The following is a 24,915-nucleotide window of genomic DNA, read 5'->3' as shown; positions in this document are numbered from 1 at the left end:
TGATGGCAATGAAACCAGAGAGCTGCCTCCATAAAAATACAGTATTTAATTTCCAGTGGTTGCTAGGGGTTTGTGTGTATGTGTGCGTGTGTGTGTGTGTTTGTGCCACACTTGCATATACAAACACACACAGCTTTCTATGGTTGCCTTTATTCAATTTGTTATGATTTTTAAAGATTACTCAGGATAATGTTATCAGGGTGATCTGAGAGTATCTGGTCTTTTTTATTCTCTCCAGCAAGTGAAAATATGCTATTTTCCTTCTCTGTTTCTTTATGCTTCTTTGTTCTTCCTTCCTTTCATCTATTCATTGGTTTTTCATTCTTTCGTTTATTTATTCTTTTTAAGCTTCTCTCTTTTATACACTCCGATCAGTAAACCACAAAGAAAAGTTAATCTCTAGTAAACTCTGAAGTGTATCACAGAAAGCAGGTAAGACAGAGTAAATAGTTGTTATTTCTTCCCAATTTATTAAATGTATGTATGGTTCAAAGGAGTCAACCCTTCTACATTATTTTTTAATTCTGAATTTTTACAGGCACCTTTAAATTAGGAGAGCAGATGCAGGGGACAGGTTATCATAGGATCAATCTTGATACTAGAACTATCTTTAAAACAATGTTTCTCAACTATGATCTATTTACATGGATCCTCTAAGTCGTCTCTGATCATATGATCACTCGTTCATTTGCCTGATGGTTACACATCTGATAAACATATTCAATGATAGCATAGCAGCAAATTAAGTTTAATTTAAATAATTAATTTGAAAAGTAAATAGCTTTCAAATGTTTCTTCATTTGGCTCTACATTAAAGGGGAATATCCTCTACCTAAAGAATTATTTGAAGGAGTTGAGAAGTAGCATGAAGAAATCACAATAGGCTTGTGATGGATGATATTAGATAGAGGATAGAATAATAAGATTTAAGAGCAAAGGAGAAAAAAATCACACACTAAGCAATTTGGAGACACTTAGTTGAGGGCAAAGAGGTCTATAGTGCTAAAAAGAAAAACGCCTGCAGGTTTTAACAAATTGTGTGTATAATCTAGAACATGAATCAGTAATAAAGTATTTCTGAATAATTCTGGTCAGAAGGATTCTTTTGAAAATGTGACAAAATAAGACTGAAATAACAATTACAATGGAAGCCAGCTACTACCTCTGTTATTCAGCATTTTTTTTTCTAAAAAAATTTACACAAACCATTAGGAAATAGTATGAATGCTTACAATGAAAATCCAATAGATTTGGCTTTAAAAAGTGTGTGGTAACAAGTAGTAATAATTAAACGACTAATTTTAAAAATTTCTTTATTTCTTCTTAAAAAATAGGATACATGTGCAGATCGTGCAGATTTGTTACATAGGTATACGTGTGCCATGGTGGTTTGCTGCACCGAGTGGCCCATTCTGTAAGTTCCCTCCCTCTGCCCCCCACCTCCCAACAGGCCCTGGTGTGTGTTGTTCCCTTCCTTGTGTCCATGTGTCCATGTGTTCTCATTGTTCAACTCCCTCTTGTGAGTGAGAATATGTGTTTGGTTTTCTGTTTCTGTGTCAGTTTGCTGAGGATGATGACTTCCAGCTTCATCCATGTCCCTGCAAAGGACATGATCTAATTCCTTTTTATGGTTGCATAGTATTCTATAAGTACCACATTTTCTTTATCCAGTAAATGACTAATTTTTGAGGCAAAAAACATTTTCTTTATTATACTGTAACCACTTCAAGACATAAAATTCTATATTAAATGGAAATAAAAATTGAGAATAAATTGATCAAGATATATTATATTCAGGAATTGTTGATTATAATTTAAAAATATTAAAAAGTATGAAGGATACCCAAGCTACATTAAAAGATATTAGTAGAGATTTAGTTTCTGGACTTGATTAAGAAGAATTAATGTACAAATTTTTCTATTCTACCACAATTAATAATAACAAATAAAACAAAATTTCAGTTTTAGTGTCAATGGGGTTTTTGGGCCAGTTTGGTAAAATATCTTTAAGCTAATCCAGAAGAGTCAACATAACAAAAATATATAGAACTATTGGAATGCCTTGTCTTACTATTGCTAAATTTCATGAAGTTGAAATAACTAAAATTGAACAATAACAATCTAGGAATAAATAAGTAAAATGATTCAGTAGAAAAGACAACAAAGACTGAACCATATTTTTGAGTTTAGAAAGTGATGGACAATCTAGGAATAAATACGTAAAATGATTCAATAGAAAAGACAACAAAGACTGAACCATATTTTTGAGTTTAGAAAGTGATGGACAATCTAGGAACAAATAAGTAAAATGATTCAATAGAAAAGACAACAAAGACTGAACCATATTTTTGAGTTTAGAAAGTGATGGTTCACAATTCAAATGATTGGTAAAGAACAGATTATTCAAAAACATATTGGAACAAGGTTGCTTTGGAAAAAATAAAATTTGGTTAGGATATCATCATCTGCAAAAAAATAATTTATACATTTGTTAATATGTTAATTAAAATTTAAGTACAATATCTCTAGGAGAAAATATAGACATGTATGGATATTAATTCTTAGGAAAGGACTTCACTAGTTGAACTCCAAAGTCAGAAGGCAAAAAGTAAAAATACTAATAAATTTGACAAGTAAAAATGTAAAAAATAGTGTACCAAATAAGTCATTATAAAAAGTTAAAGGCAAATCATTGGGAAATATTTAAAATAAATGTCATGAAAAGAGTATTACTTGTATGCCAGTGAATTCTTATAAGTAGAAAGAAGAAAAGATGGATACTTAGTAGAATAATGGACTAAAGTTTATGAATAGGCATCAATTACAGAAGTAACAAAAATGGAATGAATTCATTACAGAAATAAACCATGTATTAAAAGTGATTTTTCTAATATGTTTTTAAAAGTTCATTCAATCATTCAACAATTGTGTACTGATTATGATATGACAGGAACAACCTAGGTGCTAGTGTGGAAGCAGAACAGAGAACCAGGACAATGTCCCAGGCACTTGTTTACAAATGGGAAACAGAAATACAAGATAATGTCAATATCAGTAGGCGGTATTGATGCAACAAAACAGGATAATCTGACACAGAGCCACTGGAATGGAGCAGAGGCTCCCTTGCTTAGTGTACTACTCAGGGAAAACCCCTTTGGAGTATGGATATGTAAACTGAGACCTGAATCAGGAGAAGATGTCAGTCATGGACTATCTCAGAAACAGTGTTCCAGGCAGCACGGGAGCAACTTTAAGATCCTAAGGAACAGAAAGAAGAACATTGTGGGTAAAATGCAAGAGGGCGGGATGGAGAAGCAGTGGGAAGGGGTTGATAGGCGGAGTACGAAATTGGGTTAGGCAGGTAGGGAGAAATTCTATCTAATAGGACCAATTAAATTTCATTATAATAGCAACAAGACCTTATTGAATGATTTTAGGTGGGAGCAGTGATAAGACAGACACTTTTTAAGGATATCCTTTGGCTGTTCTGTGGAGAAGAGGTTGTCAGTGACAAAAACTGAAGCAAGAGAAAGGGTTGGGAAATATAATATTGGACCAGGCAGGAGATAATTAGGACAAAATAAAGCAATACAGACATTTTCTAGTTATCATACTGGCAAAGAGTAAAATGAAAAAACAGGGATAGTAACAATGAACATCCATATATATGTGTGCATGTGCATTATATAAATGTATGTATATATGCTATCATTACTCTCATATTCTATAGACTTGTTTAATTACTTATTGATACTTATCACAGTAAATAAGCATACACATATTGACCCAACAATTTAACCTCATAAAGAATTAGCTTCCTAAAATAAATGAATTGATTTCCAAAGATTTTATACCATAGTTTAACCTCAGACTTATTCATAATATGGAAAAGTGGAAGTGTCTGAACCAACCTTCAAGGGAGAATTTGTACATTAATCATGCTTTGTTCATTTCATAGACTGATTACTCAGAAGTCATTAAAAATGATGTTGCAACCTTCTACTTAATAAAATGAACTACCATTAAGCGATCAATTTTGCTAATGCATATATCTACACATACATGTTAAAAGCATGAAATATAAATCATGATATAAATAATTATAATTAGTGAGTATGAGATTCTTATGTAATTTTTTACACATTTGTATTTGTTATATTTCCATCATGTAATAAAATTATAATTTAAAAAGCTATTTTAAAATAGACAAGATACAAACTGTGCTAAAACCATATGACATTGCCACCAAAACTATTTGTATTTTATACATGCTATGAACTTTTATAATAAGTGGACTTAATATTTAAATAAGCCTACATTATTGGAAAATTAACTTAGATAGGTTAACTGTCTTTAATTGCTCAGCTCTTCCTAATATTAGTCTATATTAGATCCATGCATCTCTCAGTGCATGTTTAACATGACACCACCACCAAACTCTACTTGTTTTGTTCAGAGATTAGACTGGATAACCCTGGACTCTACCTCATGACCATCAACTGATAACTTCTTCTGCTTAATTTCTAACTCTGATGTAGAAATCTTTACTTTAGATAGTTCTCTGAACCTATTAAGAAAGAATTGGATCCTGCTCCTGAGGCTCTCATAACCCCTGCCTTTCCTATTACCACAGCTCTCTATATGTCTGTCTTTGCTGATGGACCATAAACTCCTAGAAGAAAGGGAGGTTCTGTCTGAATACCCTCTTTCCTTAGTGCCTGGCTCAGACATTAGAATGCAGTAGGTGCTAAATATATAGTGGATAAACAGAAATAATACAGCATCACCATGCTTATATTTATTATGTGGTTATATTATTATAGGAATGAGTAATGTATACCTTACTCTTTAAAAACAAACGAGTGGAGAAAATACTCAACATCATTAGGGTGTTGCAAATTAACACAACGGGATACCACTACGCTTCTACCAGAATGGCCAAAATCTCAAAAGACCAAATGTTGGCTAGGATGTGGGGCAACAGGAGCTCTCATTCATTGCTGGTGGGAATGAAAATGGCAAAGCCACTTTGGAAGACAGTTTAGCCATTTCTTACAAAGCTACATATACTCTTATCATATGATACAGGAATCATACTCCCAGATATTTATCTGAATGTATTGAAAATTGGTGTTCACACAAACACTATACATGAATGTTTCTAGCAGCTCTGCTTACAATTGCCTCAACATGGAAGCAAATAAGATACCTTTCCAAACATTAGTGGATAAACGTACTATAGCATGTGTATAAATAAAATAATTTTTCAATGACAAGAAGAAATGTGATGTCAAGGTTAAAAAAATGAAGGAATCCTTAATACGTAATTTTTTGTGTGAGAAAGAAAAGCTAGTCTGGAAAAGCTACATACTGTATTATTCCAGCTGTAAACTTTCTGAAAAACGCAAAACTATAGAGACAATTAGCAAGATTAGTGGTTAGCAAGGGTTTTCAGGTAGGGGTAGAGGAATGAATTGGTGGAGCACGGGGCATTTTTAGGACAATGATCTCTTCTGTATCATACTGCAATGGTGGGTACATGACATCTTGCATTTGTCAAAACACATAGACTGTACAACAACACGAAGTATACATTTTAATGATAACAATAATGGTAATAAACTATGTGGATTTTGGTTAATACCAATTGATGAATATTGATTCATTAATTCTAACAAGTATACCATGTTAATGCAAAATGTGAACAAGAAGAGAAACTGGGAATTAAAAGAAAAACCAACAAGAAGTAGATGAACTATTCAGCTAAAGGTTTGTCTCGAAGGTTTTACAAGCTGACCACTAACTCAAAATAGGAACTTGAGTAAATTTTAACTGAATATAAAAGTGGGTGGGAGGTGTTTTCTATAGTGTCTGTTACAAGAGTGTTCTGCAGCCCACAAAAGTACATGTATTGGAATAGACTATGCACAATAGGTGCTTACCAATCAGAGTCTATTGCTGCTTTGAGTAAATTCCCCCAAAGGTTTCTCATTGCACTTTGAATAAAATCCAACTCACCAGGTCTCATATGAGCTGGCCACCTTCTACTCCTCTCTTCCCACCATGGTCCGTGGTCTCCGTAGCTCAACGTGCTGCAGCCATCTTATTCTTTCATCTGTTCCTCTTCCTCTCCAAGCTCACACGGACTGTGCATTTGGTCTTTTCACTGCCTGGAAACATCTTTCATCACTTTGTTGGCTTATTTTCATCATTTTTATGAGTATGAACCAAAATGGCACATCCTTTCCTCTTCACCCTACCAAAAGCAGCTGCCTCAATCCAGGCACTATCTCCGATGTTATCTTGTTGCACTTCCTTCGTTGTACCTATCTTTGGTCCAGTATATTTCATTTTTGTTTGACACTAGCCACTAGAAGGTAAGCACTCTCAAAAGCAGAAATCTTGTCTCTTTACTAGTGTTTACCCCCGGCCTTGTACAGTGCCAGTCACATAGTGGATGTCAATGAATTAAACAATACATTGGGTATAGTCAAATAGAGGAATACATGGAAATTGAATTAAGATCATAGAGCATAGTTGTATGGTTAGGTAGCTCCAGGGTCTAAAATCAATTCTCAATTTTGCCGTACATAACTCAACAGGCCCATGTGATACACTTTACCTCACTGAGCCTTAGCTGCTTCTTGTATAAAATGAGACTTTCAGACTATATAGGATCTAAAGTCTTTTCTAGCTCTAAAATCCTACATTCTTTATGGTTCAAAATGATTGAGGTCCCACTGGAGAGCCACTAATTCAGATACATTCTATTAGCAGTGCAATTTCTGTGATGATATATGTCAGTACAGCATACTGAAACCACCTTTCAGAGTGACATTGTCACACATCTGGTCAAATAATTAATATTTCCATCTGGATCGATGCTTTTGGCAGGAACATTGAGTACTTATGCCACATGACCCTTCCATCATAAAACAGAAAATGTGTTATTATTTTATACCATCAGGCAATGACATGGTTGGCTTTCCATTTTTCGTTTTTTTTTTTTTTTTTTTTGTCGTTGTTGTTGTTGTTGTTGTTTTCATAGAGTCATCCATTAACCTACACCTGTCATTCCACATCATAAAGGGATGCAAAATCTCACATGTCTTCATGGAGCTGCAAGTGTCCTTTGGTCTACCTTGTTTCTGTAGAAAACTTAAGGGTATACTAGATCAACAATTATTTTAGGTAAAATATATTCCAATATTAGAAACCCTATGAATATTCCTGTTAGAAGGGGTCTGGATCATGGGGGGGACACACACAGAATTCCAAATTGCTTCTGGCTTCAGGAAGAGGAAGCTTTCCTACAGTTCCGCTTTCCAGGGTTTGTGTAGAATTCCTACCACTGGGATTATGGACTCATATATTTTTTCCTCACAAAAGCAAATTATGCTACTAAGAAGGAGATAACTGATTGCATCTAGCAATCTCTACCTTGTATACATTTGCTTCCTGCTTTGAAATTCAGCTTAATTATGGATCATGATGTTTGAACTAACACTTAAAACTCACATCTCAAGGAATTTACCCTTCACTCTTCGCTCAGCTGCAGGAGGTAAAACAGTTTGTGGCAGATGAGCTACTGTTAGCAAAGTAATGAGCACTTCATAAAGATAGTCTTGTCTGTTGAAAAGCCCCAGAAAGTCCACAAGGTAGAGTGATAAATGATATTTAGGGACCTTTGTAACAATGGCATGACATCATACTGTTCTCTCTCAACCAGATCTTAGGAAAGAAAGTGTCAATGCAGAAAAAAAGAAATGAGAGGATGGAATTCAAGGACAACTATTAACTCAAGTGAACTTAAGAGCCAAAAGAATCACCAACATGTCCCAAATATATATGAGGAATAGATAAAGAATACACTTTGAAGTGCCAGACACAGTGTTTCCTTGGTAAACATTAGTTTTCTTATTTATTATAACATGAACTTCATATTCTATTTGCTAAACTTCAAGAGCATTAGTGTTTTAGAGAGTTTTCTGTCTGCGTAACACTTGGGAGAAACTGAAGTGAATGAGACCATGTCTCTCACTTCATAGAACTTTCAGTACACTGGAGGAGGCACAAACTCAAACATGCTTGAAGATCAAGTGAAATCAGTGCTAAGGAGAGGTTTGGCAATGTTAAAAGCCTAAGTATGTATGATTACTTTGTGTCAGAAAATTGGAAAAACATCTCATAATAGATGTTATCTGAGCTGAGTTTTGCAGAATGCTAAGATTGTGAGGAGCAGACAGATTGGGAGAAGGACATGAGTCAAGATTTGATAGTGGAAACATTCAGGTTATTGCACTTATGGTACCTGGAGAAGACAATGGTGGTTAGAGTAGCTGTTCAAAAAGAGGAAAAAACAGAAGGGAGAGCAGATAAGGAAGGGTATGCATAGTATTACATAAGCCTGTGATATGGTTTGGATTTGTGTCTCCACTCAAATGTCAGGTTGAATAGCAATCTCCAATGTTGGAGGTGGGGCCTGGTGGGAGATGATTAGATCACGGGGCAGTTTCTCATAGTTTAACACCATACCCTTTGGTGGTGTTACGGTGAGAATGAGTTATCATGAGATCTGGTTGTTTAAAAGTCTGTAGCACCTTCCCCTCTCTTTCTTTCCTGCTCTGGCCATATAAGAAGTATCTGCTCATGGGCAAGGACTTCATGTTTTAAACACCAAAAGCAACAGCAACAAAAGCCAAAATTGACAAATGGGATCTAATTAAAGAGCTTCTGCACAGCAAAAGAAACTACCATCAGAGTGAACAGGCAACCTACAGAATGGGAGAAAATTTTCGCAATCTACTCATCTGACAAAGGGCTAATATCCAGAACCTATAAAGAACTCAATCAAATTTACAAGAAAAAAACAAACAGCCCCATCAAAAAGTGGGCAAGGATATGAACAGACACTTCTCAAAAGAAGACATTCATACAGCCAACAGACACATGAAAAAATGCTCATCATCACTGGCCATCAGAGAAATGCAAATCAAAACCACAATGAGATACCATTTCACACCAGTTAGAATGACGATCATTAAAAAATCAGGAAACAACAGGTGCTGGAGAGGATGTGGAGAAATAGGAACACTTTTACACTGTTGGTGGGATTGTAAACTAGTTCAACCATTGTGGAAAACAGTGTGGCAATTCCTCAAGGATCTAGAACTAGAAATACCATTTGACCTAGCCATCCCATTACTGGGGATATATCCAAAGGCTTGTAAGTCATGCTGCTATAAAGACACATGCACACGTATGTTTATTGCATCACTGTTCACAATAGCAAAGACTTGGAATCAACCCAAATGTCCATCAGTGACAGACTGGATTAAGAAAATGTGGCACATATACACCATGGAATACTAGGCAGCCATAAAAAAGGATGAGTTCGTGTCCTTTGTAGGAACATGGATGCAGCTGGAAACCATCATTCTCAGCAAACTATTGCAAGAACAGAAAACCAAATACCGCATGTTCTCACTCAGAGGTAGGAACTGAACAATGAGATCACTTGGACACAGGAAGGGGAGCATCACACACCGGGTCCTATTGTGGTGAGGGGGTAGGGGGGAGGGATAGCATTAGGAGATATACCTAATGTAAATGATGAGTTAATGGGTGCAGCACACCAACAAGGCACATGTATACATATGTAACAAACCTGCACGTTGTGCACATGTACCCTAGAACTTAAAGTATAATAAAAAAAGTGCCTGCTTCCTCTTTGCTTTCCATCATGATTGTAAATTTCCTGAGGCCTCTACAGTCATGCTTCCTGCACACTCTGTGGAACCATGAGCCAATTAAACCTTTTTTCTTTATATATTACCCAGGCATAGGCATTTATTTATAGCAATGTGAGAACAGAATAATACAGTCTGGAAGAGTAGGTGAAGGTTAGATCATGAAAGTAATTAATGCTAAGCTGTAAGTTTTATTTTATTCTGAAATTAAGGAAGAGCGAACTATAACAGGGCTTTTTATCTGTTGGGTTTTGTTTGCTTGTTTAATGAGCAAAGTCACTTTACTTTGAAAGAGAAAACTTTATATTCCAATATTGACCACAGAACAGAACACACACACATACACACACACACACCACAGACATACAAGCACATTAGCTAGATGTGTATATTAATTCATTATGTTAACATTTACTGTTATTAAAAGATATGTTTACTGTCATGACCTCAGTAGCACTAGCTATATGTTTTCAAATTCTAGATGGTGGCACATAAGCCGTCAATGACAGAGGTTTGTGTAGTGAATTGAAGAGTATAATTTGTAGCAGACACTAGCTCTGTGGCCAGGAAGAACAGTTATTATGGAATAAATTGACATAGGGAGCTCCTATATTAATAGGAAGCTACCATGAACAGTAGCAAGGATGGGTAGACCAGAGGTGGGTGACTGACCTCTGCGATGGGCCCGGGACAAGAAGGCAGAAGCTCAGTGGACATTTGGTGCCTAAAAACTTCTTTATGTGTCTTTTACTGATATGCTGGTGAAAGACTCACCCCCGTCTTCCCAGATCAATCACTGATGGGAATTTTGCATTTTGATGGATCTGGGGACTGAATGGGATAGAGCAAGTTCATGAGCGTCATTTGTCCTCTGCACTGGTGAGGCTGTGCTGGAGCTGAGGATGAACTGAATAAGCAAGGAGTACAGGGTAGAGCCCACACTCTGTGAGCCCTTCCCACTCAATTGAGGTGCCAAGCCATATGTTGACATCAGCTGACTCCTGCACATAAGCTTAAGGCAACTAGTTTATACACAGGACTCAAATTCTCCCCTTCATTGTCTTGTTCCTCACCTTCCCCAACTCTTTTCCTCACCTTTTCCACATATTCTTTGTTCCTCACCTTCCCCAACTCTTTTCCTCACCTTTTCCAAAAGGCCCTACCACTTATTTACTATTTACTCCATCTTCACATAATTAAAAAGTAATAATGTAATTACAGGCAGGTGGGGGTCCTCTCATTAGGGAAACATAGTATATATGCAGTTTCAATAAAGTTATTTAACTATTCTTATTGTCAGAAGGATATAAACCATATTCTTTATATCTTTCCATGTTCTGGTAGATCCACACAATGTCTCTCAATATGACCAAATTATGTAATTATTTTCATTTCTACTTGATAAGCTTTTTTTTTTTTTTTTTTTTCTTTTTTCTGAGACAGAGTCTTGCTCTGTCACCCAGGCTGGAGTGCAGTGGCACAATCTTGGCTCACTGCAACCTCTGCCTCCCAGGTTGGAGCGATTCTCCTGCCTCAGCCTCCTGAGTAGCTGGGGCTACAGCTGCACACCGCCACGGCTGGTTAATTTTTTGTATTTTTAGTAGAGATGGGGTTTCGCCATGTTGGCCAGGATGAACTTGATCTCCTGACCTCCTGATCCACCCGCCTTGGCCTCCCAAAGTTCTGGGTTTACAAGCGTGAGCCGCCATGCCCAGCCAAGCTTTCTTTTTTTTTTTTTTCCTAAAATAAAAGCATTCCCTATTCCTACAAGATAGGTTTTTCCCTCTGACCTATGTTGGCTTGTCAACTATCAACTCAGCAAGTCATCTTCTTTAATCTGTAAAATGTTGTCAATCCCTGGACCGGGTATTTCATAAAAATGTACACATTTCAAATGTTAATATAGAGCAAATAAACCTCATTATTGAAAATTATTAAAGAATTTTGGTTTGTAATCAAACTAGTGTGGTCTTGATATATCAGAAAGGGAGGTTTTATTGGTTTTGTTGTGGTTTATGCCTAACAAATTGGCCAAAATATACATGTGTCATCATATTTAATATACAGTCATGGCATGTACAAGCAGAGGCTTAATGACAGGGCTATCTCCTGAGAAATATGTCACTAGGCAATTATGTCACTGTGCAAACATTACAGAGTGTACTTACATAAATCTAGATGGCATAGCCTACTATACACTTTTGCTGTATGGTATAAACCTACTGATTCTAGGCTACAAACTTGTACAACAGGTTACTGTATTGAATACTGTAGGCAACTGTAACACAATGGTATTTGTGTATCTAAACATTTGTAAACATAAAAATCATAGAAAAACTACAATATTACAATCATATGTGACCACCATCATATATTCAGTGTGTCACTGACCAAAACTTTGTTACGTAACAAGTGAGCATACAAAGATATTGGTGAAGATGTGATGAAATAAAAATTAAACTTTATCACTAAAAATTTGTTATAACTTTTGGTCAAAAAATTGGCAACATAAAATGAGTCTTGTAAAGGTATTTATTTGTTAATCTGATTCCTATCAGTTAATCCTTTAAAAAGATAAAATATTTGGACTCAAGAATGCTCATAATAGCATTATCTGTTAATTAAATAAGCAAGTATTTATTGAGCACCTACTATGATCTGGATACCCTTCCAGAATTTGCAGACAAATAGCCATTATCTTCTTGACCTTGCATTCTCGCTGGGCAGTCTGACAGTGATTAGCACTAACATAGATTATTATGGATGGAGCTATTTCAGAGGTCAAGGAAGACCTTTCTAAATAAGTGACATTTGAGCAGAAATTGACTAAAATGAGGAAGTGAGTCATGAGCTATCTGGGGAAAAAAACCTATTTATAACAGCAAAAATCTGTAAGTCACTTCAATACCCAGAAAAAAATTGAAGGGTAAAATAAAACTTGATAGGGCCACATCATCTTGGTTTGCCCCGGAAAGTTGTGGTTTACATTTGTTGACCCAGAATAAGCATAATAGCATCCTACTTTACTTTTATAAATGGTCTGGTATGGGCAATGAATTTTATGGTTGTCCTCATACAATGGATTCACATGTAATAAGTTAGGGAATTATCTTCCCAACAAACCATATTTTCTTACCTATGATGTCCTTGGCTTCCCCCTCCAAGATATAAATCTAGGTTTTCACCATGGTTCAGAACATATTCCATTATTTTTTAACACTCTATTTATGACTTCATTCACTCTTTTTGACTTTAAAAATAACATATGCATATTCAAGTCACAATATTTTTACTGAACACTCAGTTCACTCACACAAGTGTTGAGATACATCGAAGGAAAACATGAATGATCCCTGCTCTCACAGAGAACGTGGTGTAAAGGAGGGGGTAGAGAAATAGGAACTCACTGTATTATAAATTCTGTGTTGCACTGTTCAGAAAAAGGTCTATGACATTCAGAGGATTCCACAGGACCATGAGGGCAAGTGTTTCTAAATTAGGCTGTGAGCTCTTGAAGGAGGTCACTTTCATAACATTTGTATTCTGTTTTGAAGGACAAGTCCATTTAACTAGGTGAAGGAGTGGGGGAAACTATTTCAAGAAGCATGAGTTGATAAGGTTTAATGTGCACAGAGCTCATGGCATATAAAAGCAAATGCAAGTCTTTTTTATGACTCGAGAAACTGGTAGAGAGAAGTAGCTGGAGATGAGGCTGGAGAGTTAGGGAAAGGACAGATAATAAAGAATTTGTAGGCCAGTCACCCTGGCATGTGCCTGTAATCCCAGCTACTCAGGAGGCTGAGACCAGAGGGTTAGGAGCTAAGCAGACCAGCCTGAGAAACCACAATAAGACTTTGTCTTACACACAAAGAAAGAACTCGGGTGTTGATCCTATGTGTTTGAATTGTGTCCTATAGACACAGAGAAACTGATTTTTAAAGTGGTGAATGACATAATCAAAGTTTGGTTTGGAAAATATTATTTCTTCAGCAGGCAAACAAGGTACCAAGTTTGTTTTCATTGAGATATAATGCACGATATCATAAAACTCATCTTTTCACATTGTACAATTCAATGGTTTTTAGAATATTCGCACAAATGTGCAACCCTCACCATCTCATTTCTAAACATGAATTATTCCAAAAATAAATTCCATACCCACTTGTAGTCATTCTCCTTTCTTCCTCTAGCCTGCCAACCTCTTACTCCAATATTTACCTCTATGGATTTACCAATTCTGGGAGCTTTATATAAACAGTATATATAACTTTATAACCTTTATATAAATAGTATGTGACCTATTGTGCTTGTCTTTCTTTACTTAGCATAGTGTTTATAAAGTTTAGTGACGTTGTTGCATGTATAGACCACATTGCGTTTATCTATTTTTAAGTTGATGGACGTTTGACTTGTTTGTACTTTTTGGCTAAGAATGCTGGTATTATAAACATTTGTGTACACATTTTGTGTATGTATTTTTGTGTATATAAAGGATTTAAATTTTCTTGGGTATAAATCTAGGAGTGGAATTACTACGTGATATAGTGACCCAACTTCTTATTTGACCTGCTGCTGAGTTGGGTCACATTTATTCTTTAATTGTTTAAGTATTTCCATGTCAGAATTGAACATTACATTTATTTCACTATTAAAGAAATCCCCAGCCTGGTACAGTGACTCATGCCTGTAACCCCAGCACTTTTGAAGGCCTAGGTGGGTGGATTGTTTGAGTCCAGAAGTTCAAGATCAGCCTGGACAACATGGTGAAACCCCACCTCTAAAAAATAAAAATAAAAAATACCAAAAATTATCGGGGCACGGTGGTATGCTCCTGTAGTCCCAGCTAATTGAGAGGCTGACGTGGGAGGATCACCTAAATCTGGAAGGTGGAGGCCGCAGTGAGTTGTGATTGCATCATGCACTCCAGTCTGGGTGACAGATTGACACCCTGTCTCACAAAAAACACAAAACAAAAAAGAAATTCCCTGATCATATGACCCTCTATCCTACTATTTTCTTTTAGTGCTTATAGTTATCTAAAATTTTCATGCATATTTATTGTTTGTATTTTTTTCCCCAACTAGAATGCAAGATTCTGAAGAATGGGTTACTGTTTATTATTATTTGTCAACACTATATTAAGAGTGTCTATTTTTGTGTTTGACACATACATACGATAAATACTTATTGCATAAAAAAGTGACCACCATCATTATTTTATTAGATTTACCATATTGCTTTAACCATTACATATACTTAAAAATATGGATGTTGTTATTCAATATACTAGCACTTTTTCTAACAGATCTTCTGTTAAGGGACATATGCTACCTATCTTTTTCTTTGTCCACCTCAGTGAAATTTCTAATGACTTTCAAAAAGGCAGACGTCAGACATCAAGATGGAGATGAGGCAATGAAAGACTTAATAATTCACAGCATGGATATTCAATGCCTGAATGATGTAGAGTGACTGTATGTAAAGTCAAAGGAAAGGAGGTGATTTGTAATAACCATTCCTTTTAATGAATTTAGATTTTTTTTTTTTTTTTAGACGGAGTCTCGCTGTGTCTCCCAGGCTGGAGTGCAGTGGCGCGATCTCGGCTCACTGCAAGCTCCGGCCCCTGGGTTCACGCCATTCTCCCGACTCAGCCTCCCAAGTAGCTGGGACTACAGGCGCCCGCTACCACGCCCGGCTAATTTTTTTGTATTTTTAGTAGAGACGGGGTTTCACCGTGTTAGCCAGGATAGTCTCGATCTCCTGACCTCGTGATCCACCCGCCTCGGCCTCCCAAAGTGCTGGGATTACAGGCTTGAGCCACCGCGCCCGGCCGAATTTAGATATTTTAAGTGTTCTCTGGAATCAGCTGACAATGTGAGGTTCCCAGAGACCAGGGGACACAATTCCTAATTAGGATGAGGAGGCTTAGCAGCCAACCTTGGAACTGTGTACCGTGCTCAGCCTCCGATATGGCTAAAATACAAACTCTTTGTACTCATGACACAGGGATCTATTCCACAACCAAAAACGCTGTTGACATTTCTAGAGTTGGCTCATTTTCATAAATGAAATTGACCACTTTTATATCTGAGAGAACTAAAAAAGGAAGATGTTATTTGGGTCTGCAAGTCTGGTCTAGGCAAGCTTACACTGCTTTTCCCATAAATACTGTTCCACTTATGACTCCTGTAGCAAATGTCAGTTGAATTATAATTTACCATCAATATATTGCTGGTTTGTATTAAAAAAAAAAGGAAAAAAAAAAAACCTTTGGCTAACATCTGAGTTTGAGGAAAAGGATATTAATTAGATCAATAAGGAAAGAATCTCTCTATCCAGACTATCGAATGTAAATCTTGTAGTCCATGTTCAACAAATTTTTGCTAAAATGGAGGTAAGAAGTTGAGTTAAACTGAACAGCTACACCTTCTGGAAAAAAGTAAAAGGAGATAATCTTTTTTAAAATAAGAAAAGAGTAGCATTAGAAGAATTCAGAATCAAAGAAAGGTTCTCCCATTGAACCTTCTTTTGACAAATATATGCTGCGTCTATTTGTATGATGGTGCACAATGTAATACCTACTTAAGAGGAAATGAAAGAGTTCAATAGCAAAATCTCAACAAGAAAGAAAACAGCTTTAATGCCTGCTACTGAAGTTACAGTGAGCAAGTGATCGTTGTAATACAAACGATTGTAGTTTGGGCATAAGCAGTGGGGGAATCCCATTCAGATGACATCCAACAGGAAAAGGAGAACTCACCTTTCATAGTGGCTTAGACAGAAAGAAGGCTTTGGGTAGCAAGCAGTTGTATTCAGTGGGTTTGCCTGAGATAAAAACTGAACATTGAGACATCTCTGTATTTCAGCAAAAACATTAAATCTTACATAAGAGATTAAGTAACAGAAGCTGTGGGAATACAATTAAGGACAGCTTTCCACGAGACTTGGAAGTGTGTTAAAAGAGGGAAAGGGTTTCTTAATGACTATGGGCAGAGTTACTTTCACGCTCTCAACTTGGATATGTCTTTCCTGTGCCTTGATAAGAACACTGACATTAGAGCAAAGCTGCACTGTCCATCTATAGATGTAGACCCGCAGTGTGTATATCCACAGGAACAGGAGGGATAAGCATCCGCATTGAGTTTAGAGCGAAGGGAAAGAGGCTGCTGCCACAAAGAGCTTCAAGTCTAGAGTCAGGACATTCTGACTGGCTAAAGAGAAGGAAAGGAAGTGTTTCTGGGATTGAGAAGAAAAAGGAATTGAGAAGTTAAATGTTGCATGTCTCACAGTCCTTAACATCCAGCCTTTGTAGAAGTAAATATGACATGTGTTCAAGATTTTCTCATTTATTTTTTAATATGATGGTTCAGATACTGACATGCTCAACAGCCCTGAGTTAGTAAATAAGTCAATTCATTTATTCAGCACATATTTTTTAGCACATAAAATTGTTTTAAACTTTTCTAAGTACTATAAAATAGTGAAGAAAGTCAAGTTCCTGTCTTCACGGAGTTGACATCCTAATTAAGAAGAAAAAGGTATTACAAAAAATTTATTTAAAAACAGGTAAGATAAAGAAAGCAAGGCAAAGGGTGGCAAAGGAGGTCACTATATTACGTAAGACCAGGCAAAGTCCTTTTTTCTTTCATGCTTACCAAAATCACCAAATAAATGACACCCCCTTTTATTTACTTTGTTATTATTATTTTTGAGACAGTCTTGCTCTGTTGCCAGGCTGGAGTGCAGTGTCATGATCTCAGCTCACTGCAACCTCCACCTCCCAGGTTCAAGCGATTCTCCTGCCTCAGCCTCCCGAGTAGCTGGGACTACAGGCACGCGTAATCATGTCCAGCTAATTTTTGTATTTTTAGTAGAGATGGGGTTTCACCATGTTGGTCAGGATGGTCTCAATCTCCTGACCTCGTGATCTACCTGCCTCGGTCTCCCAAAGTGCTGGGATTACAGGCTTGAGCCACCACACCTGGCCACCTTTTTTTTTTTTTTTCTAAGAACTGATGTATAACTGAGATCCTGAGTAGATAAGGACTAGCTAAAGCTGATAATGAGTCTGTTCAGGTACTCTTCTCATTCTGGATGATGGACAAATTATGTACGGATTTCTGTAATATCTTAATACCTGCCATCCATATTCAACTCTAAGCTTTGCAAGAGCAGTTTCTGTGTCCGTCCATTATTCAATTCACAATGTTTATTAAGCCAAGGATTACTAACTGGAGGAACTGATGAATAAATGAATGAATGAAATAATCTGAGTATCAAGGGCATCAATATTCTATGATAGTCATGATATCATAGATGTCACGTTTTTGAAATTAAAAACACGTGATATAATTCAATTTGCTTGGTATCCCCATCTACCCAAAGACAAAAAGGAAGGAGTCCAAACTCGAACATTTGTTTGGGCCTTCTCCTGTTCCTTGACCGACCCTGTCCAAGAAAATGATGACACACTCTTGCTTGCTTGTACTTTGCTAATACATTGCCTAGGTCCCAGCATTTGGTGTCTCGAAGGTCCTTTTCTCTAGCTTGGGCATACAGATATTCACTTAGGTTCTCGTGGCCTCTGTGCTAGTGCCCAGTGTTTAGATTCACCCACATGGTTATACAAGCCCAATCAGTATCCATGGTATTCGTGGATAGTCAGTTTCTTATCGTTCTGTGGAAATTCCCAAGATCTTCTCAGCGGAAAGGATTGAACCAACTTTCTAAATTGTGTGCATTTTTCCCTCTCTTGAGACGACATTGGCTAATGCTATCAAAAGCCCTACCCATTTGAATCATAAGACTGCTCCAACAGTGGACATATCTGGTTGCTGAAACAAGAAAATAGAAAAGAATGGTGGAGGGGAAGTAAGAACAACAACAAAGAGTGTGTGTTTTCTCCTTTTGCTGGTAAGCACCGTCAGGTGCCTGTAGCCAAATTTAGTTTTATACTATTATAGCTATTCTTATTACAAAATTATGTACTACTTTTGTAATTCAAAGAAAATGTCATAAAATTGAGGGAAGCAAACAGTGCTACAAACTAATCTGACGTTATATAAAACTAATACATTTTTAAAAGCATGACATGAAGGAAACGTCAAGCATAACTCACCCTTTGTCTGAATAAACAATAAAACCAAGAAACATAAAAATATGTTTGAAGTGAGTTAGGGAGGAAGTTAACATAGTTTTTTCCTTTTTTTTCTTTTTTTGGTGTGTGGGTATAAACGTATCACTCCAGAAAAAGATGAGCATATAATTTGCAAATGGAAGAGAAAAATAAATCATTTGAAATGCTATGTCCATGGCTTCTACAGTTATACTTTTAGAAACATTTCCTAAGGCAGTAATTTAGCAGTACTACAAAGATTAATGTACAAAGATTTTCATCTCACTTTTGTTAATCAAAGCAATGGAAACAAGCTAAATGCTCATCAATATTGGATAGGGTAGACAAATGATGGCTATTTGACTAATGGAATACTCTGTAGCCTGTATAGAATTTGAGGCATGTTTGTTTTTTACATTACATTGCAAAGATGCCCATACCATATTTCTGAGTGAAAAACAATGGAATAATCTTACTTATAAAAATTATCTGCAAGAGGAGAGAGGGAAAAAAAGAAGGCAGTGATAACATGAGCATGTTCCAGAAAGAAATCAAACAAATTCTGGAGGAGAATGCTTCTGTTAAATGACCCAACTAATTTGAAATCTGTCATTGATGTTATTGCGGCTTTGAAGGAGTTTCTGCACTTAATGCAATTAATAGTTATTGCTCATGTATATATTCGAAGGTTAATGTTTTTCTTGTATTGCTATGGATTGAATTGTGTCTCCCCCAAATTAAAATGTGGAAGACCTAACTGCCAGTGGGAATAGGTTTGGAGATAGGGTCTTTGGGAAGTAATTTGTTTTAGATGGAGTCGTAAGGGTGGGATCAGGGTCCTTATGAAGAGACACGGGAAGAGTTTGCTTCCTCTCTGCCCTCTCTGCCAACTAAGCACACAGTGAGAAGATGGCCGCCTGCCTGCAAACCAGGAAGAGAGCTCTCACCAGAGAAACAAATGGGTCAGCACCTTCCTCTTGGACTCTCCAGCCTCCAGAGTTGTTAGAAATAAAGTCACGTTGGGCCGGGCGCGGTGGCTCACATCTGTAATCCCAGCACTTTGAAAGGCCATGGAGGACGGATCACGAGGTCAGGAGATCAAGACCATCCTGGCTAACACGGTGAAACCCCGTCTCTACTAAAAAATACAAAAAATTAGCCGGGCGCGGTGGCGGGCATCTGTAGTCCAAGCTGCTCCGGAGGCTGAGGCAGGAGAATGGCGTGAACCCGGGAGGCGGAGCTTGCAGTGAGTCAAGATTGTGCACTGCACTCCAGCCTGGGCGACAGAGTAAGACTCTGCCTTAAAAAAAAAAAAAAAGAAAAGAAAAAAGAAAAAGAAATAAAGTCATGCTGCTTCAGCTACTTAGTCTGTGGTACTTTTGTTATAGTAGGCCAAGCTGACAAAACACTAAACAATGTATTGTCTATTGCCATATAAAAATTTACTTCAACACATAGTAGCTGGGAACAACAAACTTTTATCTCACAGTTTTTGTAGGTCAGGGATTCAGAAACAGTTTAGCTTATTGGTTCTAGCTCTATCTTTCTACTGGGATGCAGTTAGGTGAAGACTTGACAAGCTGAAAAATCCACTGCTATTCACCAGGGTGCTTAGTTGTTTGATGGCTACTGGCTCTAGAGGCCTCAGCTAATCACCAAAAAATTATCTCCTTAAAATATTGCAGCCTGTCCTCTGTATCCTTAATAATGGTCTAATATTTTCCATTTACTTGCTTCTCTGTACTGTATTCTAAGCAAAAATAATAATTAAAATATTTATTTTTTCCAGTTTTACTGAGGTATGATTTACAAATAAAACTATGTATATTTTTAAGGCATTGATGATATGATATATAAACACATTGTGAAATAATACCCACAATCAATCTAATTCATATATGCATTACTACTACTTTACAGTTACCATTTTCTTTCTTTCTTTTTCTTTTCTTTTCTTTTTTTTTAAATGAGATGGAGTCTCATTCTATCACCAGGCTGCAGTGCAGTGGCAAATCACAGTTCACTGAAGCCTCAAACTCCTGGGCTCAAGTGATCCTCCTGCCTCAGCCTTCTGAGTAACTAAGATTACAGGTGTATGCCATTACTCCCAGCTAGTATTTTTTGTTGTGGTGGTGGTGTCTTTCTTTCTTTCTTTTCTTCCTTCCTTCCTTTCCTTCCTTCCTTTCCTTCCTCCCTCCCTCCTTCCCTCCCTTCCCTTCCCTTCCCCTTCCTTCCTTCCTTCCTTCCTTCCTTCCTTCCTTCCTTCCTTCCTTCCTTCCTTCCTTCCTTCCTTCCTTCCTTCCTTCCTTCCTTCCTTCCTTCCTTCCTTCCTTCCTTCCTTCCTTCCTTCCTTCCTTCCTTCCTTCCTTCCTTCCTTCCTTCCTTCCTTCCTTCCTTCCTTCCTTCCTTCCTTCCTTCCTTCCTTCCTTCCTTCCTTCCTTCCTTCCTTCCTTCCTTTCTTTCTTTCTTTCTTTCTTTCTTTGTGGTGAGAACACTTAAAATCTACCCTTTTAGCAAATTTCAAGTATACAATTGTGCACTTTACCAACATCTCCCTTTTTCTACATCCTCCTTGTCCTGACAATCACCATTCTACTATCTGTTTGTATTAGTTTGACTGTATCAGATTAAACATATAAGAAAGATAATGTGATACTTGTCTTTCTGTGTCTGGCTTATTTCACTTAGCACAATGTCCATGACGTTCATTCCTGTTGTCACAAATGGCAATATTTCCTTTTTCCTTAAGATTGAATAATTATCTATCTATCTATCTATCTATCTATCTATCTATCTATCTATCTATCTATCTATGCGTGTATTTATATCATGATTTTCTACAATGATATCTTTGTGAATGCACTTGATCTTGTCTGATATTTATTTTTTTTAAGCTATGTCTTACCTGCTGCTAAATAATACAAGGATTTTGCATTTTTCTAATTTTATTTATTTTTATATTCAAGAGTTCCTTTTAGATCATAATTGCCCAACATTTTTATGGTCTCTGTTTTTACTCAATCTTTGGCTTCAAATTTGTTGTTGTTGTTGTTAGTAGTAGTATTATTATTTAGAGATGAAGTCTCCCTCTGTCACCAGGCTGGAGTGCAGTGGTGTGGTCATAGCTTACTGAGGCCTTGAACTCCTGGGCTTGAGTGATTCTCCCACCTCAGGCTTCTGAATAGCTGGGACTACAAATTCACTCCACCACGCCTAGCTAATTTTTTTGTTTCTTTAGAGATCGGGAGTGGTGGCAGAAGTGTCTCACTCAGTTCCCCAGGCTGGTCTGAAATTTCTGGCTTCACATGATCCTCTCATGTTGGTATTCCAAAGTGTTGGGATCACAGGCATTAGCCACCACACATGACCTATCTTTTTTAACCATTCAACATAGCAGTTATTCCATATTTTGTGTATGACAACTTCAATATCTGAACTCCTCAGGGAACCTTAAATATGTTCTTCATTATTTTTTCTTACTGTTACTCATTTATAACCAATTCCTTTACCTGTTTGGCAATGTTTAATTGTGAGCTCTTAATTTGTTCAATTTAGTCAATAAGCAACAAATATATACAATCTTCAGAAATAGAAATTTAAGAAAATATAAGAAATAGAAATATAAGGATGTTTTATACAAATTATGATTATTAAGGTAGCCAACATACAAGCCTTCCAAAATATCAGATTCAGAAAAAACTAAAAAGTAAAGATAGAAAAGATTTATAATGAAGAAATCTTTATAGGGTATAAAATCAGAAACTTTATACATAATGAACTCACAGAAGTAAAACTTATTATATATGCGTATCCATAAATATCAATAAACTAAACTCACTTTTAAGAAAATTTGTTACAATGAAGCAAAATCTGTGTGATAATTACAAGAGATACACTTGAATTTTATATTCAGAAATTTTGAAAATAAATGCCTGATACTTTGATTTTTTAACAATGTGTTAGGCAGATATCTTTGAAAAGTTTCTGCTAACTACACTTATTTCGGCAACAATTATAAAAATATTATTTCTAGAGTACTGTTTGGTTCATTAGTAATTAAAGAACCTCCATAAGTGTCAAATTAAAAAAAAAAAAACACCACAATGACAAGAACAACAATAAACCAAGGAACAAAAAACCAAGAAGAGGAAGAGATAAGCAAACATATAAAGCAAGAGTTTCTTGAACTCAAATCCCAATATGAGCATCCGATCTATCTGGCACCGTAGGGTGGTAAACCTGAGATTCCTGAATTAAGCTGGGGACCCTTAAGAGGGATAAAGTGGCCTCTAGTTGGTGTTGGCATGTGAAGCCCAACAGAAGCAAAAAGTCTTCTATTAGAAGACAAATAAAAGGCTAAAGAAACAAGTCTTTGGTGAAATACAAGAAAAACGTAGAAGCAGTATTAGGATTAAAGGCGAAACTGTAAGCAGAGATAAGGCAAATTTTAAAAAGAAAAAAAACCTGTGAATGACTGTATGCCAGTATGTTTACAACTCAGAAGATATTTGAGAATTTAAAAATTGCCAAGTGTCACAAGAAGAAAAAGAAGATAACTGAAAAACACCATACCCACTAAAGAAATCAAGTTAGTAGTTGACTGAAATTGCACGAGGAAGAAAGGAAAATGGGCAATAAACATATGAAGCAAGCAAAAGCAAATAAAATGAACTCCATTTCATTAGTACATAGGGAAATCTAAGTGGAGACAACATTGGGAAAGCATTTTACATACAAGATTGGCGAAAATTAACGAGTCTGCTAATACCAAATATTAGTCGTGAATATTCCCTAAGTTTAACCCTGGTACATTGCTAGTGAGACTGTAAATTGTTACAAACATTTTGAAAAACAAATGAGAATTTAAAGTTGAGCAGTTGCATAATACAAACCAGCAGTTCCATTTGTAGAAATAGCTTGTAAAGAAATTCTTGAATACCAGAAGAAATGGACAACAATATGTATAGCAGGATTGTTCACATTAACAAGAAACTGCTAACAACTCAATGGATGGATTACTGTACAGCAATGAAATTGTATAAATTACAACCACACACAACAAAGAGGGTGAATTTAGAAAGAAATTAAGCTAAAATATCATAGATGACCACAAAATAGTATAATTCCATTTCTATCAATTATAAAAACAAGAAAAACAAAATTTTATATTGTTTAAAGAGGAATAGTGTGACTTATTTATTGTTGTTGGTGTAGTTTAGTTAGGAATATATTAGTTCCAGATAGTTTTTATATATTGGATAGATATATGGATATATGGTATTTCTACAAATATGGTTCAATATTTGGAGAAAAAGCTTCATATATGTATATGAGCAAATTTTCAACATGTATTACTTTAGATAGAAAAATTGACACATACAAATATGGTTCACTATTACATAGACATTTAAAAAATAAACTCATATGCAGCCATAAAAAAGAACGAGATCATGTCTTTTGCAGGGACATGGATGGAGCTGGAGGCCATTATTCTCAGCAAACTAACACAGAAACAGAAAACCAAATACCACGTGTTTTCACTTATAAGTGGCAGCTAAATGATGAGAGCACATGGACACAGAGGAAAAACACACAATGGGGCCTTTGGGAGGGTGTAGGGTGGGAGGAGGGAAAGGACCAGGAAAAATAATTAATGGGTACTAGGCTTAGTAAGTGGAAGATGAAATAATCTGTACAACAAATCCCATGACCCAAGTTTACCAATGTAGCAAACCTGTACTTGTACCCCTGAACTTAAAGTTAAAAAAGCAGCCTGTGTTAAGATAGAAATCTGTTTTGAAATGTTAAAGGAAGTGTCTCTTAACCTAGCCACATAAAATTTTCTAACTGCTGCAAAACCACATTTAGAATTCTAAGATAAACCTTCTGACTTAAACTATAACTTTAAAACAGAGATAACTTCAACACTATTTAAATCGTTTCAGAGTCTTACATGCAGTGTACATAACTTGACGGTGAACTCCAACAAAAAACACAAACAGAAAAAAATGTCGATTTATTGAATGAAAAAAAAATCTCTATTTTTGAGCA

General features: G+C 36.3%; 1 non-coding gene across 39 annotated transcripts in view; it reads left to right on the top strand.

Annotated features, from left to right (window-relative positions):
- Positions 1–24,915, top strand: part of LOC105487940 (uncharacterized) — a 224,040-nt gene that overhangs the window by 103,908 nt on the left and 95,217 nt on the right. For 18 of the 39 annotated variants that reach the window (XR_011621503.1, XR_011621489.1, XR_011621499.1 and 15 more), the window contains one exon: positions 7,730–7,901. The exons of 20 other annotated variants lie outside the window; for them this stretch is intronic. This is a non-coding gene — a transcript (uncharacterized protein). Of the gene's footprint in view, positions 1–1,334; positions 1,460–7,729; positions 7,902–24,915 lie in introns of those variants that run through there. One more of the 39 variants, XR_011621512.1, reaches the window with a different exon arrangement.

This window comes from Macaca nemestrina, chromosome 3 (assembly GCF_043159975.1).
Source record: "Macaca nemestrina isolate mMacNem1 chromosome 3, mMacNem.hap1, whole genome shotgun sequence".
NCBI lineage: Eukaryota > Metazoa > Chordata > Mammalia > Primates > Cercopithecidae > Macaca > Macaca nemestrina.
This window is presented reverse-complemented; position numbering and strand designations above follow the sequence as displayed.